We start from the raw sequence: 22,396 nt of genomic DNA, 5'->3' as shown, positions 1-22,396 counted from the left end.
GTAAGTGATGTGTCTGAGCATCCAGCTATCACGGAACCCGTGGCCCTCAGTGAATGTGGCCTCTTGTCCCCACTTCCTCATGTACTGTCTGCCGCTCCCGCACCCGCTCTGCTCCAGGGAACACCCCTCCCACTGCACTCAGCTGCAGAGCCTCGTCCCGTGGTTCCTCCCATGGGTGGCCACTCTGACGTCATCTTGGGCAGTATTGCAGGTCCAGGAAACCACGCTGGGCCGTTCCCGCCCCAGGGGCTGTTCCCGCTCACTTTTTCGTTCTCGCCCTGTAACTGCAGGGTTGTACAGTGGTTTCTCTGTTGCCTGAAAGGCCTGGTATTCTCTCCGTTTCTCTCTGATGTGTAATTGTATCTCAGGAACCCACAGCAATCAGGCCCCTGGCCCCTCCGAGGGTGCCTTTTTCTATGGAGACAGATGTCTGGATAAAAAGGAAGGCATTAGCTGGTTGAAGCAAACTGTGTGATTAGACAAACGCTTTAATGAAGCCTCCTCATGGATTTGCTGGCTCTGGGTGGTTGGGGGAACCTTAACGTCTTCATCAACTCCTTCTGGCTTCGCTCCTCTTGATCTAGAACAGTCTGCAGTAGTCCAGACCCCTGGGTGCTGGCTGAGGCATGAGTGATGGCGGAGGGAAGGGGGAGGGCGAGGGTCTCTGGTGTCCAGGGCTGAGGAGTTGCCATGTCTGCAAAAGTGGCAGGGAGCGGGGGGCTCAGCTCAGGAGGTGGGCAAAATGCAGGCTGCCCGGGGCCTGGACCCTCCAACGCAAAGCTATGAAAAGAAGCGGCAGGATCCACTCACCTGCAAAATGGGGATGTCAGCTGGAGGTGGTGGCGTTGCCTGGTGGCTAAAGCTCTGTCCTGGGGGAACTGCCAGGGTTTGTGTCCTGTCCTATCACTGGGTGACCTCGGACCAGTTCTTAACCTCTCTGTGTCTCAGATTTTCATGTGAAAAATAGGGATGATGATAACTTGCTCCACCTTCACTTAAAAACAGATATTTTTTGAGCAGTCGTAAATGTTACCTGGGAAGAGCACTGACCCCAGTGCAGACCTTAGGGAGGTCCTAGGAATCCCATGAGAGTTGACTGTGCATTTGACACAGAGTGGGCGACGTGGCTGGGCATGCCGGCCTCCGTCTATGGCATGTCGCTTCTAAGTGCTTTACACAAATTCCTGATCCATCCTTGCAGGACCCATTTGAAGCAGGTGCTAGTTTTAGCATCACCATCCCTGCTTTGCAGAGGAGGGGGAAAAGACACAGAGAGGTTAAGAGACTTGCCCAGGAGTGCCCAGCACAGACTTGGCAGAGCTAGATTCAGATTCAGGCAACCTGGCCCTGGAGTCCATGTGCTTAGCCACCAGGCTTTACTGCCTCTCGGCGCACTGGCGTGGCTGTTGCCATGTGACATGTGCTGTGACAGAGGCGTGCACAGAGCAGGGCAGGTCTGTTTGTCCTTTGGCTAGTGTGGGCCTGGACCCCTCAGACCCTGCCTCTGTGGTGTTTGGAAGACTGAGCGATCTCCCAGGGGGCCAGGCAGCTCCCCTCTGGTCTGACCAGAAGGCAGGAGGCCCCTGGAGCGGGTGTGGGGTGACTGGGCAGGATGGGGGCCGGGCACAGATGCATCTGTTTGGAATTAGACTCGAACTGAGCAGAGTTGGCCAGAAACCCACTGCATTAATCCAGAAAGCAGTTTGGAAACACTCGGCCAAATGTCTCAGCAGAGCCGACTCTCCTCTTGAATTCCATCCCGGTCTCTTTACCCAGCGCTCATTTGCCCGGCACCGTCTCCATGCTGGGCTGGGGATGGACACCAGGAGGCCCTTTCCTCGGGCTGGGAGGGTGGAAGGAGGGGGACAGTGTGCAGGGAGATCTTACTCCAGGGAGGACAATGGTGACAAACAACAAGGCCAACAATAATAGTACTTACAATGTGCTTACAGGGTGCCAGCGGCTGAGTGTGTTACCTTTTGGGTCGATATCAGGTTTGTCTCCAGTTTACGGATGGAACCTGGGCTCCCAGGGGTTAACTCTCAAGACCCCCACAGCCACTGAGCGACTGCTGGGATTTGAACCTGGGGCTCCTGGGCCAGCTGTGGTGTGGAGTAAAGCACTGTACGGGGCAGAGCAGAGGCCTGAGTCCCATTTCTTGCTCTGTCTCTTAGAGCTGTGTGGCCTCAGGCAAGTCAGTTGACCTCTCTGAGCCTCAGACTGTCTGCTATGATGTATACTACATGACGTTGTAATAAGTTCCCCCAAGGGCAGTGCCAGGAGATCCACCCACACTGAACCTGCGATGGTGCTTTGAAAGGCCAAGAAGGACCTTTTTGTGCTTCTGGGTGAAGTGGTGCTGTCCCCACAGGCTTTCACTGGGACTAGAGAGGCGGTTGCAGGGCTGGTTGGGGCCGTAGGGAATCCAGGATGCTCCCAAGCCCTCCTTTCTGGGAGCCGGGTCTGCCCTGGCTGGGTCTGCATCCTTACACTCCCTTGTTGGCATCCTGCACTGGTTTCTATTTTATTGTTCCTGCTTTGGGCCTAAGCCTCTGGAAATGAAACCCCAGATCCTGGGAGGCTTTCTTGTTAAATACAGCCCTTGGGAGATTGTTCAGTCAAGGTTCTGGGGCTGAGCACTGGGTTGTGGAGGCTTTAGAGGTGCCACCGTTTTTTAGGTTTTGGGGGGGGGTTGGTAGTTTTATTTCACAGTCATAAAAGTAGCCATGACCACTGCAGAAAAGTTTGAAAAGAGAGAACTCTAAGTCTGGGGAAAAGCTCCACAAAACCACCCCTTCCAGAAAAGTACTGATCTTAGCATTTTAAAGTATTTCCTTTCACCAAATGTATTTCGGTTTCTATGGTGTAACAGATATTTGCACAAGCCACGATGCACTTAATCATTTCCTTAAGGTGGAGTGTGTCAGAGCTCTGTGGTATTTTGCTATTAAAAATAACATGATGATGGATAAAGAAGATGTGGTATCTATGTACATGGAATATTACTCAGCCATAAAAAAGAATGAGATCTTGCCATTTACAATCATGTGAGTGGCCCTACAAGGTATTCTCTTAAATGAAATAAGTCAGGCAGAGAAAGACAAATTCTGCATTATTTCATTTATATGTGGGATCTCAGCAACAAAATGAATGAATACAAAGCAGAAACGGAGTGATAGATACAGAGAACAAACAGGTGGTTGCTACAGGAGAGGGGGTCGGGGAGGAAAGAAATAGGTGAAGGAGACTAAGAGGTACAAAATTCCAGCTGCAAAACAAATGAGTAACGGGTATGAAACATACAGTGTGGGAAATATAGTCAATAACTAATGTTTTTGCAGCTATTTTGAAATATATATATATATAAATTGTTATGTTGTGCACCTGGAACTAACAGTGTTGTAGGCCAATTTTAGTTCAAAAACAAACATACAAACAAATTCATAGAACAAGAGATCAGATTTGTGGTTATCAGAGGTGGGGAGGTAGGGGAGGGAGAATTGGATGAAGGCAGTCAAAAGGTACAAACTTTCAGTCATAAGAGATATGTGTACTAGAGCTGTAATGACAAATATCATTAACGCTGCTGTATATTATGCATGAAAATTGTTGAGAGTAAACCCTGAGTTCTCATCACAAATTTTTTTGCTTCTTTTATTTTGTGTCTGTACAAGATGATGGATGTTCACTAAACTTACGAGTATGTAAGTCAAACCATTGCGCTGTACACCATAAACTTATACAGGGCTGTATGCCAATTATATCTCAGTAAAACTGGAAGGAAAAAATAACACGATGCTAAATCTCTTTGGGCACAAAACTGTCTGCACGCTGAGCTGTTTCCGGGAATAGATTCCTAGAAGGAGATTCCAAGGAGCAGCCCAGCACTTGTTGAGGCTGTTGGTGCCTCCTAGGAACGTCCTCTTATTAGAGGCTGAAGGCTGTGGTGAACAGAGCTGGCAGGAACAGCGCCTTCGCTGCAGGGGGCTCACACTTCTGCTGAAAAAAGATCAGAAGCCACTGAGAGGGAAGGTCCCAGGTGGACCAGACAGCATCTCTTCTTGAGGACCTCGAAGCAGCTCTAAGTGAGCTGAAGTGTTTCACTTGAAGCTGGGATGAGTTGGCACCGTCAGAATGCAGAAGTGACAGGAAGCAGGAGCTTTTGTGCTGCTGGGGTAGGGGGCTGCCTCCAGCAAGACGGGGTTCGCTGCAGAATACCCACAAAACAGTGCAGCAGTGTGTGCACGCACACACTCTCCACCCGCCTCCCGTTCTTTATCCTCCATCACTAGCCTCTGGACATCTGACCTTTTATGCATTTACTTCTTTGTTGATTGCCTTGTGCACCTAGAACTTCAGATCCTTTCATTGGTTTTGTTCCGTGCTATAGCCCTGCCGCCTGACATATTACCTGACGTGTAACAAGTCTTCAGGAAATATGTGTTGAATAAATGAATGAATGAGGGAGAATGTAAAGACCAGCTCAAAGGTGCCAAAAACATGATTGTTAGGAAGTAACAGACTTGACAACATTGATTTATGGAATTCAATGTGCCTGGCATGTGATCCCAGACACTTCCCAGGTTACCCTATGAGGCGTCTCTGTTAACGCCCATGTGTTTCCTGACGCCTGCCTCCTTGATATGACAACAGAGACATTCCCCCGTGGTTTAAAAAATTCTTCGTGAGCCAGACTTTTTCTTCCTTTAACGCATAAGAATATTCCAGAATTTGCTTGCCCTTCCCGTCAGCAGGGCGTGAGTTCCCATGTCTGCGCACACCGCCGGCACTTGGCATCACAGCGCCCGCTGATTTTTGTCAAGCGATGTCTCATCCTGTTTTCATTAGCATTTCTCTGATTGCTAATGAGGCCCCAGACTTTTGCGCCTGCCCTGCCCCGCAGCCTGGCCCCTCTCCCACCCCGGGCTCGCTCTCTCTTCTGCTTGTCCTTCAGGATTCCGCATAGATGTCTGTCGCTACTGCAGGCTCTGGTCCCCAGGCTCTCCTCTCTGCTCCCCAGGCCGCCCTCCCAGAATAGCAGGCTAAGGTCATGTTTACAAACCTTGTTCTGGAGCCTCAGATCGCTAGGATCAAAGCCTGCTCCAATACCTGCAGGCTGTGCAACCTCCACTGAGGGCCCTAACCTCTCTGAGCCTCAGAGTCCTCACCTTCCAACCAAGGATTGAAAACAGCACCTCTTGGGAGAGTTTTCTTGAGAATTAGCTCAGATTATTTGTGTGGCATGTTTAGCACATAGTATGACCAGGTTCCTGGTGGCTGTTGGGCGTTAAGGCCTGTGACATCTTGCCTCGTCATTGTCTGTTCACCTGACCTGCCTCTGCTGCCTAGGAGGACTCCCCAGTGGGGCTGTGTTTGCTCCCTTTTTGTATTTTCAGCTCCTGGCAGTGCTGGGCAAATAGTAAGAGCTGGAACGAATCTTGTCAGCCTCCCTGGAGGGGGTTCCAGCATCAAATGGCGGGTTGGTCAAGACGCTTTTTAAAAAATTCCTTCCAACCCTGAAATGCTGTGGTCAGGAAATTACCCCGGAAAAAGTTCTCCTTGTGGGGTCCTTTCTAAGCTTTCTAAATGGGGCTTTAGTCTGCAGGTAACTATAGGAGGCTGCAGTGGCCGCAGGGAGCTCCACGTGGCCTGATGGCTGCTTGCTGTGTATTAGAGGTTATCATCTTTCTGCTGACCAGGGGATTGGAATCCTGGCAGAGACAGGGCCTCCACCTTCAGCTGGGCAGTGGGAGGCAGCCCGGGAGGCTGCCTCAAGCTGGCGGCCCTCCACTCTCTACTCTGGGGGGGCTGTCAGGGAAGGGCAGTGCGAGTGGTGTGTGAATATCAGGAAAGCCATGCAAAGCAGGAGCAGAGGAGACCTTTGAACATCCAGCCTAGGGGTCACTCCTTATGTCCATAGGGGCCAGGTGGGTAACATGATTGGATAAAGAGACCTGGGTAGGACAATAGGGAGTAGTGGGGCTTATGGCAAACTAGAAAACCAACCAGCTTCTGAACAAAGGAGAGATGGCTGATGCTCAGCCCAGGGATGTTGCTATGGCGACTGTGAGCCCAGGATTCCTGGATCTTCCCTTCTTTTATTAAAAGAAGCTAGAGGTCCAGACTTTTATGTGAAGCTTTCTGATTTTAGAAAGTTATAGCTAATTCCAAGTTTTGTCAGTTGCCGTATGGAGCAGGCAAAATAGACAGGATAGCGTTTCCCTATCTTCTGATTTAGCGCAATATTTGACAGATGGGGAAACTGAGGTTCAGAATTTGAAACTTGCCAGAGGTTCCGGTGGAGGTGGAGACCCTCAGGGATGTAAAGCACAGTCCTTTGTGGCTTAGTCTGGGCCTGCTGTCCAACACCCTGATAGGCTCCTAACCCCACATTTTCCCAAGGCAAGAACTAAAGCCCAGAGAAGGAAAGAGGCTCGCTCTAAGTCACACAGCTGGTGCTGGCAGAGTCCGGGGAAGGCCAGGGCTTCTGGCTGCCTGTGCAGTGACTGTGCAGCCAAAAACAATTCTGGGATGCTTTCAGTGAAAGCCTGACCACAGGCATGGTGCAGGGCAGATTCTCACTGGGTGCCAGCCAGCAGGAGACGGCTGGCACTCCAGGAGGCAGGGATGCTTTCCTGCTGCTCAGGAGAGCGGTTCTTGTATTTGCTGAACTAACGCTTTCAGCCCTGAAGGTGCAGAGATCAGCTCCGGCCTCTCTCTGAAGGATCCCTCCAACTGAGTGCTTGGATTCTGATTGAAGGGCATGTTCTTACTCTTGAACTGGCATCCTTAGAGTCTGCCCATGAGATCTCGAGTGGAGTGGGGGATCTTTCCTCCCCTTTGTGGTCAGCCACATGGCTCAGGGAAATGAACCTGGGCCTGGAGTTAGGAGAGTGACTGCAGGTCCAGTTCATGACGTCCTACCTGTGACACTGGACTGCCCATTTTAATCACTGCTGCCCTGCCGACATCACAGCGCTATTGTGAGAGTGTCCTCAAGCAGGTGGATCTAAATTGCCAAAGAAGAGGCTAGAGAAATGTAAATTATTTTTTCCCTGCTTATTCCACCTCCCTGAAGGGTGACATGTGAGTTGGGATGGGAAGGCTGGGAAGGCATCAGCATGGTCAGCAAGTGCAAAGGCCCTGAGGCAGAATGAGCCTGGGGAGTTCAGGCACAGATAGGGTGTTAGCAGGACAGGAACAGAGAGGGTGGGGAAGAATCCGTGAGGGTGAAGCAGAGAGGTGGCTGAGGACTCTGGGAGCACATATGGTCCCTGGAGGGAGGACCAGCTGCCTGGCCTCTCACAGAAGGTATTCTCCTCAGAGATGGTGGCAAGGAGGTAACCCTCTGAGATGAGCCCTTCTCCCAAGGCCAGGATCGTGGGTTGGGGAACAGAGAGGAGAAGACAGTGGGGAAGAGGAGGCTGCATCACCTCAAGAGACATCAAGGAAGGGAGGGTAGTTCGTCCAGGCTGTGAGTGTGAGTAGTGTTGGCTGGACAGTGAGAGGGAGATGGATTTTGCTGATAGGACTTTGGATTGGTCTAGGGGCCACTGTGGAAAGGAGTGGCGTGGCCTCCCTCTCTGTGAAACTGTGCACACACTGCAGGATTGACTAGAAAGGCACAAGGCATCCTGGACGTGCTACACTGACCTGCCTCCTGGGCAGTCTTAGGTTCCCCGGTGGAAGTGAGGGGGGGCACTGCTGCAGCCGGAGGCAGGAGGCTTGGTGGGACCCCGGAACAGGGTGGCTGGACTGGGGACGGCACTGCGGAGGGTTTCCTCTCTCTCTCTGCTTCTCTCCTGACCTTGAAAGCTGTGTCCTCAGCGGACACTGGGCCCGTCGTGTCTTGAGAGACCTGTCCAGTCAACCAGCCAGTCCTTGGCAATAGGACCCCAAGTGAGGACCCCCTACTTCCACAGAAGCCACCAGTCCCTTTCCCCAGTCTGGACCCTTCCATGGCCTGGGTTGTCAGCCCAATCGTAAAGAAGCACATGCAAATTTTATACTAAGTGAAAGGAAATCCTCCACCTCCTCTGCTCCTGTTGCAGAGGTGTCTTTACACCCAGTGCTGTGGGTAAGATGCACATTTCCTGTCACAGATCTTCAGCAGTCACTTGAAAACCCAAACTGGTTTGGCAAAGGGTGAGCAGGGGGATGCATTTGGTTCTCTGGTTTTGAAGAGGCTGAATGGCCTTGTCCTCCTCTGCTCCCAGCTCACGTCCCCCCAACCCCCCTTGGTTAGCCTGGGGACGCGCTGCAGAAATGAGGCTTGGGACCTGGACTGTCCCTGAGTCGACTCACAGCTGGCCTGTGACTTGGGAAAGCCCTTCACCTTCTGCAACTCGATGGACTCTCCTTGAGAAGGAAAATGCTGATGTGTACTGTCAGAGTCTGTAGCAAAGATGAAGGGAGCTACCTTCAGGTAGTTTGTCATTATTGGCGTCAGCTCCAGAGCCTAGTGATCTGGATTCAGGTACCAACTCCACCACGTGCTCACTGTGTGACCTTGGACAAGTGACTTCACCTCTCTGTGCTTGTCTAAATATGGGGTGACAATGAAGTCTCTAATACTAGGTTGTTTGGAAGACTGAATGGCTTCATCCACATAAAGTTATTGAAACAGTGCACATATAAGTAGTTAGTGAATGTTCTACTGTATGTAGAGGGCTGGGCACACAGTAGGTGTTCATTAAACACAGTCACCCTTCTGTCTTATTAGATGTTCCAGAGCAATGCCTTTATGTTAGTCTTTGCTGCTTTCACAGGGGCTGCAGATTTCATGCGTATCTACCTCTCCAAACACCATTAATGAAAGTCTTGAGCCCAGATAACCTTGCTTTTCTGTCCTTAGCTTTGGTTTGATAAGAATTTAAAGTGTGTTTGTTGATCTTTTAAAACCCCTGAGATGAGTATTTACTGCCAAAATGTGCAAGTATGTCAAAAGGTTTTAATTCAGGTGCTGGATAATAAGGCTGGAGACTCTAAGAGGGAAATGACAAGGTTTTCCTTTCTTTGTCCTCTATCTGTTGTGGCTATAAGCACTTCTGTTTATCACTTAAAATCCTATTTGAAAAGGTCACTGGTTATTTTCATGAATCACACAGTGTGGGGATTCAGGAAGGAAGAACTGGAGGCCGGCGTCCTCAGATTCCTTCTCCATCCCCTGTCCTTCCCTGATGATGGATTTGTCCCACGTCACTGTGCTGCTCCCAGCTGTGGTGGTGGCCGCCCCTGGGCAGAGAAGGACCACTGGGTCCAGGCACGTGGTGCTGTCAGTCACGGTATGACCCGTCACCTGTGCTCAGAGTGTGCCCAGTTTGCGAGCTGCCTTCAATCCACGGTCTCACGGTTCCTAGTGTTCCCATTTTCCAGAGGAGGAGACTGAGGCTCCAGTTTCTTTCAACACCGGCTTCAAGTTGCCCAGCCAGTGAGCAGCAGGGCCTGCAGCTGCCTTCAGACGGCAGCGAGCCCCCTCCAAAAGCCCACACCCTGCCTCGACTCAGCTCTCACTGTGTCCACCCCACTCCTCCTGCAGCCCGTTCATTTGATATGAGATGAAATGAAGGGCAATGAAATATTTATCGGCCACGCGTCTGCCGGGCACCTTCACACGAAAGCCCAGAGAAATGCTCTGGGAAGTGGAGCTGGTGATCAAAAGGCCACTAATTGGTTTACTCATGAGGCTTAATCTCTGGTTTTGAAATATCCGACCGGAAAGACCGTCCTGGCCTGGGACAGGTGTGTGGCCAGTTCCCCAAGGACGGATCTCACCCCAAGGAAGTGCTTCGGAAGAAGATCTATCCTAAAGGGTCTCCCCTCTGCTAATCTGCGGGTGACAAGCCACTGCCCTCCTGGGCGACACACTTCCCTCTCTGCCCTCAGCCTGTAAAATGGCCCCTTTGCTCTGGGTGTTCGCACTGCGCTGGCCTTAGGGCTGAGTATGGCCGGTTCGCTTCTGCCTTCTGACCTTGCAGGGACTCTCCCTCCTCGAACTCCGCTCTCCTCATCCTGTCTTTGCGTGGCTGCCTCACTCAGGAGCTCAGCTTGGCATTACCCCGGTGCCACTGTCCCCATCATGCCCCGCCCTTGGCTTCTCTGCAGAAGCGTTTTCCGTGATCTGCTCTGTTTGATTTGATGCATAAGTTTCCAAAGCAGAGGGATGTGCCCCTGTTCACGTTGTCTCACCAGCATCCCAGACAGGGCCGGGCATGTTCTGGCCCAAAGTTAGTCTTTGCTAAGTGACCGGAGGCTTCTGCTGCTTGCTGTAAAGCTGAGTTTGGACCAGACGGTAGCTGAGGAGCCTCCCTACTCTTGAAAAAGTCCTCTGAACTTGAGAGGACGTCACTTGGAGATTTTCTCTTCCTGATGGTCACGTCTCAGATCAGCCTCATGCCAGAGTCTCAGTTCCCTCCCCGCAGAGCTTGAGGCAGGGATGTGGTGCACGTGGATTACTGAGGAAGGGTTCCAGGACAAGCAGGGGAGGGAAGCCAGACAGAGGCTGGGCAAGGAGATGCCTTGAACTGGAGTCACCCTTCAGCCTGACCCCCCAGGACTCTGGAGCACACAGTGGCCCCACCACAGGGCTGGTTCCACATTGAGGCAAAAGGGGCCAGCCTAGTGTATCCCCGATTCTCTCCATCATAGTCTGGGGGTGGCCCACGGTGGCAGGGGCCAGGGTTGGCAGCCCCTGTCTGGCTGGGACAATCTTCTGGAGCACAGGGCAGCTGTGAGCTGGTAGCAGCCAAAGCCACTGTGGCTGAGGAGTGGCACCCAGCCCCCGAGAGGCTCTCTGGGCTGGATGCCAGCAGCGTCCGCTCTACAGGGACCCGGCCCCTTCCAAGTAGCCTGACCCCAGAGGAGGAATTTAAAACCTGAGACCTGCCTTTCCAGGTGAAGTGGCTTTGAGGGTCAGCAGGGGTAACCTGCTACCTTAGCCAAGGCAGTGGCTCTTGGTTACCAACCCTTGCCCCTGATGCCACTCGGGTTTCCTGCTTTTCCCCTGGGCCGGCCCTAGGAGGAAAGAACGAATGGATATTCGTTTCTTCATGTACCCACTTCTTGCTGCCTCTCAGACCTTTACCCTACAAGACTCTGGAATTCTTTTTCTCCTCTGCCTTGTTGTATTCTTCCCATCTTTCTAGAACCAGTGCCCGGTTCCCCTCCTCCTTCAAGCCCTCCCCATCCAACACAGCCTGTGCCCACCCGTCCTGTCTCTTCTCTGACATAGAACATCCCGCCTCGCACTCTGGACCGGCAGCTCTGGAGAGCAGGGCCTGTCCCTTCCCGCACCCCGTCTCCCCGCCTTGCCTACCTCAAGGCGTGGGGGGCAGCAGACCAACAAACAAGGGCCCCAGACCAAATCCAGAGCCCACCAACTCCTCCTTTATGCCCCGAATTGAGTTCACAGCCGACGACCCCACTTCCCATTCCCGGATCCATGGAGTGTGTGAACGGGACCGACTCTTCCAGAAAGACAAGGAGATGTTTTGAAGTGACTCAAAGAAAAGCTTGTTGAATTACACTGAGTTTTGGCACATCTGCCCATGAAGGTAGAGAAACTTGACGTTTGCCTTCCAAGCCAGCGTAAGGAATGAGTCTCGCTTCCTCCTGAAGGAGCAGGAGGCAGCGGAATGATGCCTGAGCTGGTCTCAGGAGACTGAGGTTCCATTTCAAGTTCCAAGGCTCAGTGGCTGTGTGACCTTGGGGAAGGCACTCGCTGCTTCCAGGCTCAGCTTCTCATCTGTGAAGTGGGACTGGAGAGGGGGAAGAGGGGCCAGACCTTCCAGGTGCCTTCCCAGCCTTCCTTCCCACCCACGCTTCGGGGGGAGCCCAGCTTCACCTGCACAAGAACCAAGTGCCTCCCTGCTCCTCTCACAGCCTGCTTCCTGCTGCACCCCCTGAGCTGGGCCAGCCCCCGCCCACCTCTTGTGGAAGGTCGCCCGCCATACTGTCTATACTGAGGAAGCACTTGCTGGACAGATGTGCTGAAAGAGGAGCCCTTGGTCTGAATCCAGCCCTGCCCACCTTCAGCCTTAGCACATCACAGCAGCATCCTGCCTAGCAACCCTGTTGAGCACTCAGTATGTCAGGCACTATGCTGAGAAATTTTATCATCTCTCGCTGAGTCCTTGCAACAACCCCAGGATGGTGGGGGTGGGGGGGGCGTTGTTCTGCCCATTCTGCAGATGAGAAAACTGAGGCTCAGAGACGTGAAGTGGCTTATCCAAAGCCACAAAGCTGGTGGAAGGCAGAGCCTGGTGGGAAGTCTCCAGACACACCTTCTCAGTTCTTCCAAATCGATTGTTTGTTGGAAGGAGGTGGGACAATTGCCAAAGGAACCCTGAATGGTGCTGCATGACAAAGAGTCCCCAAATCTCAGTGACTTATAACAAATGCTTATTTCCTGTTTACATGACAGGTGGACCGCAGTTCAACAGCAGGGCGACTGCGGCTCGGCCCTCTTCCTTGAGTTTGCTGGGTTTAAGTTCGAGCCTAGTCATTACCTAGGACATGCCGTGCTCGTGCCAGGACTGACAGAGCCACACAGTCAGATTTAAACTGTCCGCTTAGAGGGGGCACACTCATCATGTCTGCTCACACTTTGGTGGTCAAAGCCAGGGGCATGGCCACGCCCAGCATCAGCAGGTCAGGAAGGTAGTCCAGCACAGCGAGGAGTGGGGGTAAGGGGAGAGGGAAAATGCTTGCATGATATGATTGGCCACAGCCATCGGGCTCTGCAGCCAGACACGTGCGCCTGACTCCCAGCTCTACCTCTTAGTAGCTGTGTGGCCTTCAGTGTGGGACTCCTGCTCGTCCCTCAGCTTCCTCATCTGTGAAATGGGGGTGAGAATTACAGCCCTGTCTTGGTCTCCGAGGGCTGCCGTGACAAGGGACACAAACAGGGTGGCTTACGCAGAAATGTTTATTTCTCACGGGTCCCAGATCAAGGCGCTGGCAGGGCTGGGGTCTGGTGAGGCCTCTCTTCCTGGCTTGTAGATGGACACTTTCTCACTAGGTCCTCCGACAGCCTGCCTTCTGAGTGCACTTCTTATAAAGACACCAGTCCTATCAGATTAGGGCCCACCCTTAGGACCTCATGTGGCCTTAATTCCTTCCCTAAAGCCCCATTTCCAAATGCAGTCACACTGGAGGTTGGGGCTTCAACACGTGCATTTGATGGGGGACACCAGTCAGTCCATAACAAGCCTGTGTTCTGTAGGGCTGTTTTGAACGTAATGGGTCAGGCCCTTAGGACAGCATCTGACCTGGGAGCACTAGCTAGATTCTGGTGGTAGTTTGTCCCACGTTAAGACTGACTGGGAGTTCCCCTGCGTGCATGAGCCCTCATTCCACTTATCTTCTGATCCGTGACCCCTATTCCAATTCCTGGGACAAATTAGGTGCTCAGAGATCACATTTTTGGAATCCTACAGCAAAGCATGAGGCAGTTGAGGGGAGCCATCCAGGGTCGGGAAGACCTGGGCTGTGCCCCCAGCAGTGTAGACTGCTGTGTGGACGAGGCCCTGTCTCAGGCTGACTGGGATCCATCACATTGGCTTTGTCAGAAAAGTCTTAGATTTCATTTTCCTGTGGCCTCTGTGCTACCTCGAGGTGGCTGGACAGCATTCAGAGCCAGGGTCGACTCAGAGAGATCCTTTTCCACGAAGATGTTGTTATAAACTCCAAGGTGGCAGTGACTCTCTAAGCCCCCTCCCACAGATTCTGTCCCCCACCAGCAAAGCACCATGATGACCCCATGTGACAGGACTGGGTGTGGATGGGCATCAGGGAAATTTATTCTGGCTGCTTTGTATTTGGAGATGTTTCTGACACAGAACCATCAAGCTTGGACTGACCTCTTGGGATTCCATGGCGGCACTCAAAACCTCCATGTTTGTCTCTCTTTCCTAATTCATGTTACCTTTCCCACATCTGGCCTTGCTTGGGTAGGACTATGTCTGAGGATGTTTATTTAGCCGGTGGCTCTATGACCTGGGGACAAAAAGATGAAAGCACATGGGGACAGCTGGCCTTTCCAAGCTCCCTGCCTGACGTGCTCAGCCCGGCAGTGGCGGGGAGAAGAGAGTTGTAAGTGAAAGTTCTGGGCCTCCTCCCAGCTCCCTGGTAAATTACTTGTTGGCGTGGTGAATCATTTAGTGTGCGCTGACTCTCTCAGGCTCAATTTCCTCATCTGGGAAATGGGAGTGATGACACTTTCTATGAGATGTGCGGCAGCTGGCCCAGAGCAGGTGGTGATGGTGATGATGATGGTGGTGGTGGTGGTGGTGGTGATGATGTGATGACTTTAAGATAATGATGCTGACAGAGATGATGATGGTGCTGCTGCTGCTGATATAATGACGATGAGGACATGATGATGGGGGTGATGACATGATGATGGGGGTGATGACATGATGATGGGGGTGATGTGATGATTCGATGGTGATGATTTAGTTCTTAGAGAGCACTTACTTCTTACCAGTTTATGTACATAGACCTTAATCTTCTCAGCAGCCCTAGGAGGTAGGCACCCTCAATATTCCTACTTAACAGATGAGGGAACTGAGAGTAAGTGACACTGAAGAGTGCACGGCCAGGAGTGACAGAGCTGGCAGTCTGGCTTCACAGCCCGTTGCTCTTGCCACTGCAGAGATGGCCTCGAGGCTCACCCAGCATTACTTCCGAAGGACTGTGTCTCCCAAAGCTCCCCTGCATGTGGCACGTGGCGGGAACAAGAGTGCAAGCAATACCTGCCGCTTGTTCTGGAAAGTACTTTAATTCAACTATTTTATGATTTTTAAAAATTCCTCCTTCTATGTTGTTTCTGTGGAGAGTCAGAGGCAGGCCGGGCCCATCTTGGGCGCCGACTCCCTCCTGCCGGCCGGAGCGGCCGCTATGTGACACTAACGTCTGCCGGCCTCCGAGTCATCCATTATTGACGGGCACAGGCCAGCGAGCGCGGGGCCGCCGGTGCAGGTGCGCTCAGGTGAGAGGAGAGAAGGAGGCCCGGGCGGAATCGACCATTCGGAAGGTTGTTTTCATCCCCACCGCCAGGGGGGAACGTATTTTGCTCACTCCCTGGTGGCAAGAGCTAAGGCAGCATGAGGCTGAAGCTGCCACAAGCCCACAGGCTTGTTAATAATAATAATAATACCACGGGGTGTATTGTTGTTTAGGGAGGGCCCCTCACCCACTCCACATTTAGGAAAAAGGCTCAAACAGCATTGATACCTCCCTAAGTTTTAGATTCAAGTACTCTCTCCCTTTGCAAAATTTACAGCTGTCTGCTGGCTGCCAGTTAGAATTTTCTAGAATCAGATCCCCTCCCTCACTGCTACACATGACCTGGGACTTGCCACCAGTTCAGTGGCAGGTGCCACCTGCTCAGGCCTGCCTTCTGTCCTGTGAGTTCAGCCTGGCAGACAGGCTTCCAGCCCTGCTCTGACTCTGTCAGGCCCCCTCCTGACGAGCCTCGGTTTAGCGGTTTAACCCTCTGTCTCACCATGCACTGGCGCTGCCTCGGGGCTGCCTGCGAGGCCAAACCACGTGAGAAGCTCCTGAGCTCAGTGCGAGGCGCGTGGCGGTCTCAGGATCGGAGCACGCCCTCCTCTGTCTTCTGTCTAGAGCAGGAAGTGTTCTTAGCCATCGGGCAGCCCTGTGCTTTCATTTACAGTTTGGAACAGGAAGCCTCCACACTCAGGTCCCCTGGCTCCGCACCACCCCCTCCTTGGGGCCCTGAAGGTGACTGCCGTTCCCTCCCCGCCGCGCTCCGCTCCTTCACACCAGCACTTGCTCTGTGTCTGAGCTGCGCCTGACGCCGGCCTGCTCCCCACGCCTTCACCCTCTCTCTGGGAAGTCTCAGCAGTTTTTTCTATTTTCAGATGAAGAAACTGAGGCTCAGAGAGGTTAAGGAACGCCCCCAAGGTCACACAGCTGGTAAGTGGCAGAGCTGGGATTTGAACCCACCTCTCTCTGACACCAGGATCTGTGCTCTTAATTGCTTCATTTTCTGTGCCTTAAACTGTTGAAATGATCATTCTCGTCCACACAAGTGTGGCGGACCTGTGGCTTGGTTATCATTGTATTTCTCCCTGTGCCTCTGACAGCTTCCAGAACACAGAAGGCTCTCCGTCCATTTAGAAGATAGTCTTTTCAAATCCTCTGTGGTCAGGCAGTGTTCGGGGAATGGGGTGTTCATCTGATTATTGGCGAGTTCTGGTTACCAAAATGTTTCCCTCTTTGGCCACATTCACATGCTTCAGCAGGTCGCCAACACGTACCAATAAGAAATGCATTCTACCCTCATTATAAAGATCAGTTACTCCATGCGCAGACCATATCTGTAGACTGTTTTGAAGATGAATGTGTCTTTCTTTGTGATTCCGAAAGTAGATCCTTGACTTTGTAGTGGGAAGGAGGGCAGGGCAGGCGATGGAGATGGGTCCAGCCTGGGACCCCCAGACATCCATGTAGGTACCCATTGGGTACTGACCCTCTGCACCAGCCTCTCTCCTGCATCCTGGCTGTCGCTCTGACTGTTTCCAGTTTCTCTTGGTCCTGCTGCTGTCACGTCCCCTCTCTCCCATCTCTTCTTCATCCTTGAAACCTATGCTCTTCTCTTTGGGAAGATTTCCTAGAGCCCATGTTTTAAAAACCTTTGAGAATGAATGAGCCCCATTTAGTAACATGACCACAAATTAACTGCCTGATTTGGTCTCCAAAGTCTTCAAAGAAAACCCCAGGGTGGGGGTGGAGGAGAGTGTGACATTCAGAGGCTACCAGCGTGGACAGTGGGTGTGGTCTTTTCAGGACTTTGGTTTTCAAACCACTGTAGGGGTGATGTGGAGGCCCAGCAGCTGTGCTACAGGTCCCTGCTCCCGTCTCAACTGGAAAAGCTCAGTTTCAGTAGCCAGTTTCTGCTAGGGTGAGATCTAGTTTAAAGAAAATGTGAAAACCACAATTGACAAATGTTCTTACTTGGAAGTCTGGAAAGCTGGTTCTAGGTCTCGCCCTGCCACATCACACTGTGTGGACTTTGCCAAGCCCCTCTTCTTCACTGGGCCTCAGTTTGCCCATCTGTGCAGTGGGCTATGGACCACATACAGTTAAGGCTGACCCCGGGCTGTGGTTTCCCAGCTAGGGCAGCGGTGAGGCATTGACGAAGCTCACGCAGCTTCCTGGGTTGACAGGGAAGAACCATGGAGGCAGAGGGCTGAGGAGAGGGTGGCATTTGATAAAAACAACCCCATCCTCTGTGCGTACCCTGGTCAGGACAAACCCAGAGCCAGATCCACACGTGGGTTCAGGAATGAGACCCTGGGGCTGACAGCGGCCACTCCACCATTCTAGGTAGTCAGTCTAAAGCTCTGAGATCTCTGGGAACCAAACCCCAGGGCCCCACAGCAGGGCCAGGTGCCTCCTCACGTGCTGTGTGCCCTGGGTCCTGCCCCAGCCACAGAGGACCCCAGCAGGCAGGACTCACGCTTGCTTGCCACAGTTCTGAGCACAGTACAGATATACAGTATGGTTTTGTAGTATTTTTAGTTTTGCTGTTTTTGCAAAAACCAAAGGAAGTCAGTAGGCTGAGCTCTGACTTCCTCTCCCTGAAGATGGCTGTTTAGGTGGGGACATGCAGAGCTCAGCTAGGAGAGGAAACCTCTAGATACAAGGCCCAAAGATCAGGGGGCACCTGCTCTGAGCTGGCTGCTGTGATCAGCTATTCATAGGCAGACCTGATTGGAGTTACCATTGAAATCATCACATTCATCATATGAGGACACTGAGGCCTGAAAATGACCAAGACCCCCCACTTTTCACTATGCACACGCCAGAATGAACCTCTGCTCCCTGAGCTTGGGGCGCTTTCACTCTGCGCTCAGTCCATGTGTATTTCTTGAGGTCTTACCACCGTTCTCAGCCAGGGGGACACAGCAGTGAGGGAGCTGATGAAGTACCTGCCCTCCTGGTAGGGGCAGACAGACAGACAAAGCAGGAATTCAGCATACCATGGAGTCATTTTCTGATTAAGGCTATGAAGGAAAATGCAGCTGAGCAAAGGGATAGTGACATTGATGCTGTTTTGGGTGATCAGGGAAGACCTCTCCAAGGAGGGCAGCTGGGAAGAAGCATGAAAGCAGTGAGGGAGCAAGAGTGGGTTCTAGGTGGCAGAAATAGTATGTGCAAAGGTCCTGGGGCAGGGGATGTGCTTATTGTTCCTTCACACCCTTAGATTCTGATTCTTGGTGTATTTGCCTTCCCACTTTCCCAGCAACACAACCACTAATCATCCCCATTGTTCCCTTCATCTGTCACCTCCAGGTGTCTAAGGATGTGGCAGGGAGGAGTGGTTGTGTAGTAAGAAAAATTAAACAGAAAATGAATGGAGCAGAATTGAATAGGTGCATCTCTAAGAGGAAAATTCCTTGTCTCATTCCTTAATCCTCTTCGCACAGTTCATTCTTGGGTGACATTTGAAATAGTTTCACATTCTTGTCTGGCATTTATTCTCAAAATGCATGTTTAAACCAAGACTGAGTTTTCAGCACTCCGTTATGCACTCTTTCAAGCAGGGCAGGAACCTGGATTCCAAAACCACAGAAACAGAGCAAGAAATTGGTTTGGTGCTGCATCACTGACCTCAGGCTGACTGCAGGAAAGGGGGCTCCAGCACCTGGAGCCTGGGGTGGGGGTGGGGGCATTAGCAGGTTCTGATTGGGCTGGCCACCCCAGCCAGGGCTGTTTGCCCTGCCATCTGTGTGCTACTGATGTTTGCATAGCTCCTGCTGGAGTGGCTCATGGGCTGGGTGTGCTGGAAAGGACCTGCTTTTGGAATTAGGGACCCTGGGTTCTAATCTTAGTGTCACCACGGACTCATTTACAACCTTGGGCAAGTCACATTCTCTCCCTGAGCCTCAGTGTCTGCACCTGGAAACCGAAAGCTGATAGATGCGACCCTCCCTATGATCCTCTGTGATCCTGAAATGCCACAAGCCTTTGCCTCCGAGGCAGGCAGCAGCCAGGCCCAGGGACAGAGCCTTCCAGCAGCTCCCCTTTGATTTCATAGACAGGGGGCTCTCAGCAGAGAGGTGCCCAACAATGGCCCTGCCTCAGGCACTCTGATAAGAGCTTCAAATAGTCCTCACCTCTGCCTGATCTGAGACCTGGGGCTGCAGAAACTCACTTCCGGGAGCAAATGAATGTCTCTCTTTCCTCGGAGCCCAGAAGGACTGCATCCATGAACAGCATCTCATTCATCTGGAAGAATGATAATCAGCAAGCAGTCCTGTCTAGGTGCTGTGAGTTCCTTGAAAGTTTCCCATAAGAAAGGGTCAGAAAGCTCCTGTCTCATGAGGCTCAGAGCCCAGCCACCCGTTTCCTCCCCAAGGAGCAGGCAGCCACGTGGTCGACCAGCAAGCCCGTCAGCTTCACGGGGCTGTCCACCTGCCCATCTACCCACTAGCAGGCCTGCATCAGGGGCCAGGGCCAAGGGCACAGCACCAGAGACACAGAACTAAATAAGACACCTTCTGTGCTCTCAAAGGCAGTCCAGGCTCAGACTCACCCCTCTCTCCATTTGGTCAAACTCTGGGGAATTTGTGGCTGAGCTTGCTCTCAAGGCCACAAAAATGTAAACATTCAGAAACTTTCGCCTCTCTGTGTTACCTGTTTTCGTCACTGTCTGCCCCAAATTCATTGGCTTAACACTGGTTCTTTGTTTACTAACTAAAGCTAATGTCTCTCCTTTAATCAAATCACATTTTCTTCTGGTCCATTCTATCCACTACATCCCAGTCTCACACGAATTCTGGGCGTAAGTGGGGGAAGGCGGCCAGGGAGGTGCTCCTGGGAAGAAGGGGCTGGAGACATGAAATTCACCAGCTGGGGGCTGGACGTTCTGTTAGTAACAAAACACGTGAAGATGTGGAGAGTAGAACTGCACGGGTGTAAGGTCTGCGATTTGGTTTTATTCCACTTACAAGCTAAGAAGCTAGCGTGTTAGGGTTTCAGGGTTGCTGGTGAGGACAGGAGACTCGGGTCAGAGACTCGGGGCTGCTGTGAAGTGGGAGAGACCCCCTCCTTTCATGCTTGGGGCCTGAGCTCTTCTAGATCTTGGGGAATATGACAGCTCAGTCAGTGCCCTCAGAGGCTGAGCTCAGGAAACAAAAGGGAGTAAAGGCACTTGGGACCCAGTCCAGGCCGGGCTTATCAATAAGAAGGCATTTATTTTCTAAGCTTGCGCATCTACCTGTAAAATAGGGAGGGAATCAGCATCCGGGCATGCTGTGGGAATCTCATACAGACACGGATCTGAAGACAATGTGCTTATTATTTACATTAGTAACAGGACGCAAACTCATCCTAATAGTTCAGCCTTCTGGGTTTTAGATCACTCCTTTTCTTTACCAAGAATAAAACTGTTTGATGTGTAGCTCTAGTTCACGACACACACACAGACGACCACGCAAAATTTACCTGCCAGTGTCATCCCTGATAAAAGTATTGCTCACTCATAAAAAGTATTGCTTGGGAGAAGGAAGGAGAGGAGGTGAAAAGATCAGGATTGCAGGAGGCAAAAGAACAGAGCCAGAGAAAACAGCTGGGGCGCCCCCTCATTAGAACTTGTCCCTGTGGATGAAAAAAATTAAGCAACAATCCATCTAAGAAAGAAGTGGAAGATTTGATTCGAGCCAACCTGAGGGTTAGAACCTGGGAGACAGTCTTTCAGAAAGCTCTGGGGACTGTTGTACCCGCTGGAGGTCAAAGCACAGTTATACACGTTTTTGAGACAAAGGGTTATGTGTCAAAGGATATGTTATTGACAGTTTGCACAAGCCATTTCTACACGTACAAAGAGAGGAGTCAGTCATGGGGCACCCTGACCCCTTACAAGATGAAGAAGGAACGTTATTGCCTAAGGAGTAGTGACCCTTTGTGAGATTAAGAAGGAATGTCACCTCTTAAGAAGGTCTGGTTGGTGCAGGTGCACAACAGGCACTAAAATGGAAAGAAGAAGCCCAAACGGACAAAGAAAAATTTTATGTTTTATGTTTAAAATTTTATGTTTAAATTTTTCTTGCCTTGCCATAAAATACGAATTCCATTTCATCATCCCTCGCTCCCACCCCATGCTGTGCCATAGTTACTATAGCATCTCTCCCACAAACTCCAGCGGTCCCCGCGTCAGCCCAGGATGCTCAAAGAATATTTGTGCTGTCGCATTTGCAGATCAGGAAGGCTTGGCGAGGTTGCCCATCTGGCCAAATAGGAGCGCTGGAACTCTCAGATGGAGACCCTGCCTGGTGTCAGGTGTGCTCCCAGGGACCCGCCTGGACTGGCCACCTGTCAGCCTTGGTTTCTCTCTCCGAGACCCCGGGACAGTCGCCAGCCTCTTCAAAGCCCACCTCTCACCCCCGCATTTTAGGAAAAGATGAAAAGACACCTGTGTGTTTTAAAGCAAATTAGGTAGAACAAGAGGTTTTGAAAGTGCTGTGTTCCCCAAGTGGGAGGCCCTTTGATGGGTAGCAGGGGACAAACAGTGCAGTCTCCCGCCCACGGCCCTCAGGAGCTGGGGGCAGAAAGGCTCTGTCCCCGGGGCACCCCCTGGCCACAAGGGGGGCATTCGCCATCCCGAGAGTCAGCGTAGCTCACTCCCTCTCTTCTGCTCGACTTACCTCCTCCATTGCATCCAGGGTGAGTAGCAGCTGTGAGCACCTCGCGGGGAGGGGTGGAGGTGGGAGTAGGGCTGAGTGGGGGCACACAGTCCCTGAGCTTCCATGGATGCGCCTGCAGGGGAGGTGATGGGCTCCAGCCAGGACCCGGCTGTGAGACCAGCTCAGGCTGAGGAGAAGGTACTTGGGAACAGAGCCCAGTCTCTGCAGCACCACTGCCTGGCTCACCCTTTAACATCGCTCTTACAAAATGTACGGCCCTAGACCAAGTGGCTTAGCCTCTCTGAGCCTCCATTTTCTCATCCCAAAAATGGGCATATTACTGGATTGGAATAAAACTCTTGGACCAGCTCTTACAGTGCACTTAGCCCGAAGTCAGTGCACAGGACACGTCTGCTCTTAATAGAGTTCATACAGAGGAGGGATCCGATCTGGAAGCCAGAGCTGTCCCTGCCTCATTCCATCCCCTCCGGACTCCCAAGGCTTGCATTCTTACCGTTTCGATTTTGCACACAAGAGCGAGGTGCGGCTCAGTGTGGTTGGATGCCCGTCCCAGGTCCCACAGCTAATCTGACTTTGGAGCTGCAGCACCATCCTCTTTCCACCTCCCCCACGGGAAATGGAAGCTGGCCTGAGTCCTCTGCCTCCATCCACGGCTTGCCGTAGGGTTAAATAAGCACTTGGAAGGTGAGGCACCTTCATATCTGCTAATTACAGGTGAGAAG

At 52.0% G+C, this 22,396-nt stretch overlaps 1 protein-coding gene across 7 annotated transcripts in view; it reads left to right on the top strand.

Annotated features, from left to right (window-relative positions):
* Nucleotides 1-22,396, top strand: part of ST3GAL1 (ST3 beta-galactoside alpha-2,3-sialyltransferase 1) — an 85,973-nt gene that overhangs the window by 33,736 nt on the left and 29,841 nt on the right. For 4 of the 7 annotated variants that reach the window (XM_010972673.3, XM_045508457.2, XM_074353113.1 and 1 more), the window contains one exon: nt 15,885-15,939. The exons of 2 other annotated variants lie outside the window; for them this stretch is intronic. The gene's annotated coding sequence lies outside the window, so the exon portion shown is untranslated. Of the gene's footprint in view, nt 1-15,670; nt 15,745-15,884; nt 15,940-22,396 lie in introns of those variants that run through there. One more of the 7 variants, XM_074353112.1, reaches the window with a different exon arrangement.

The sequence above is a fragment of the Camelus bactrianus genome, chromosome 25 (genome assembly GCF_048773025.1).
Source record: "Camelus bactrianus isolate YW-2024 breed Bactrian camel chromosome 25, ASM4877302v1, whole genome shotgun sequence".
Taxonomy (NCBI): Eukaryota; Metazoa; Chordata; class Mammalia; order Artiodactyla; family Camelidae; genus Camelus; species Camelus bactrianus.
Note: the sequence above shows the minus strand (reverse complement) of the source record. Positions and strands in the feature narration are given on the sequence as shown.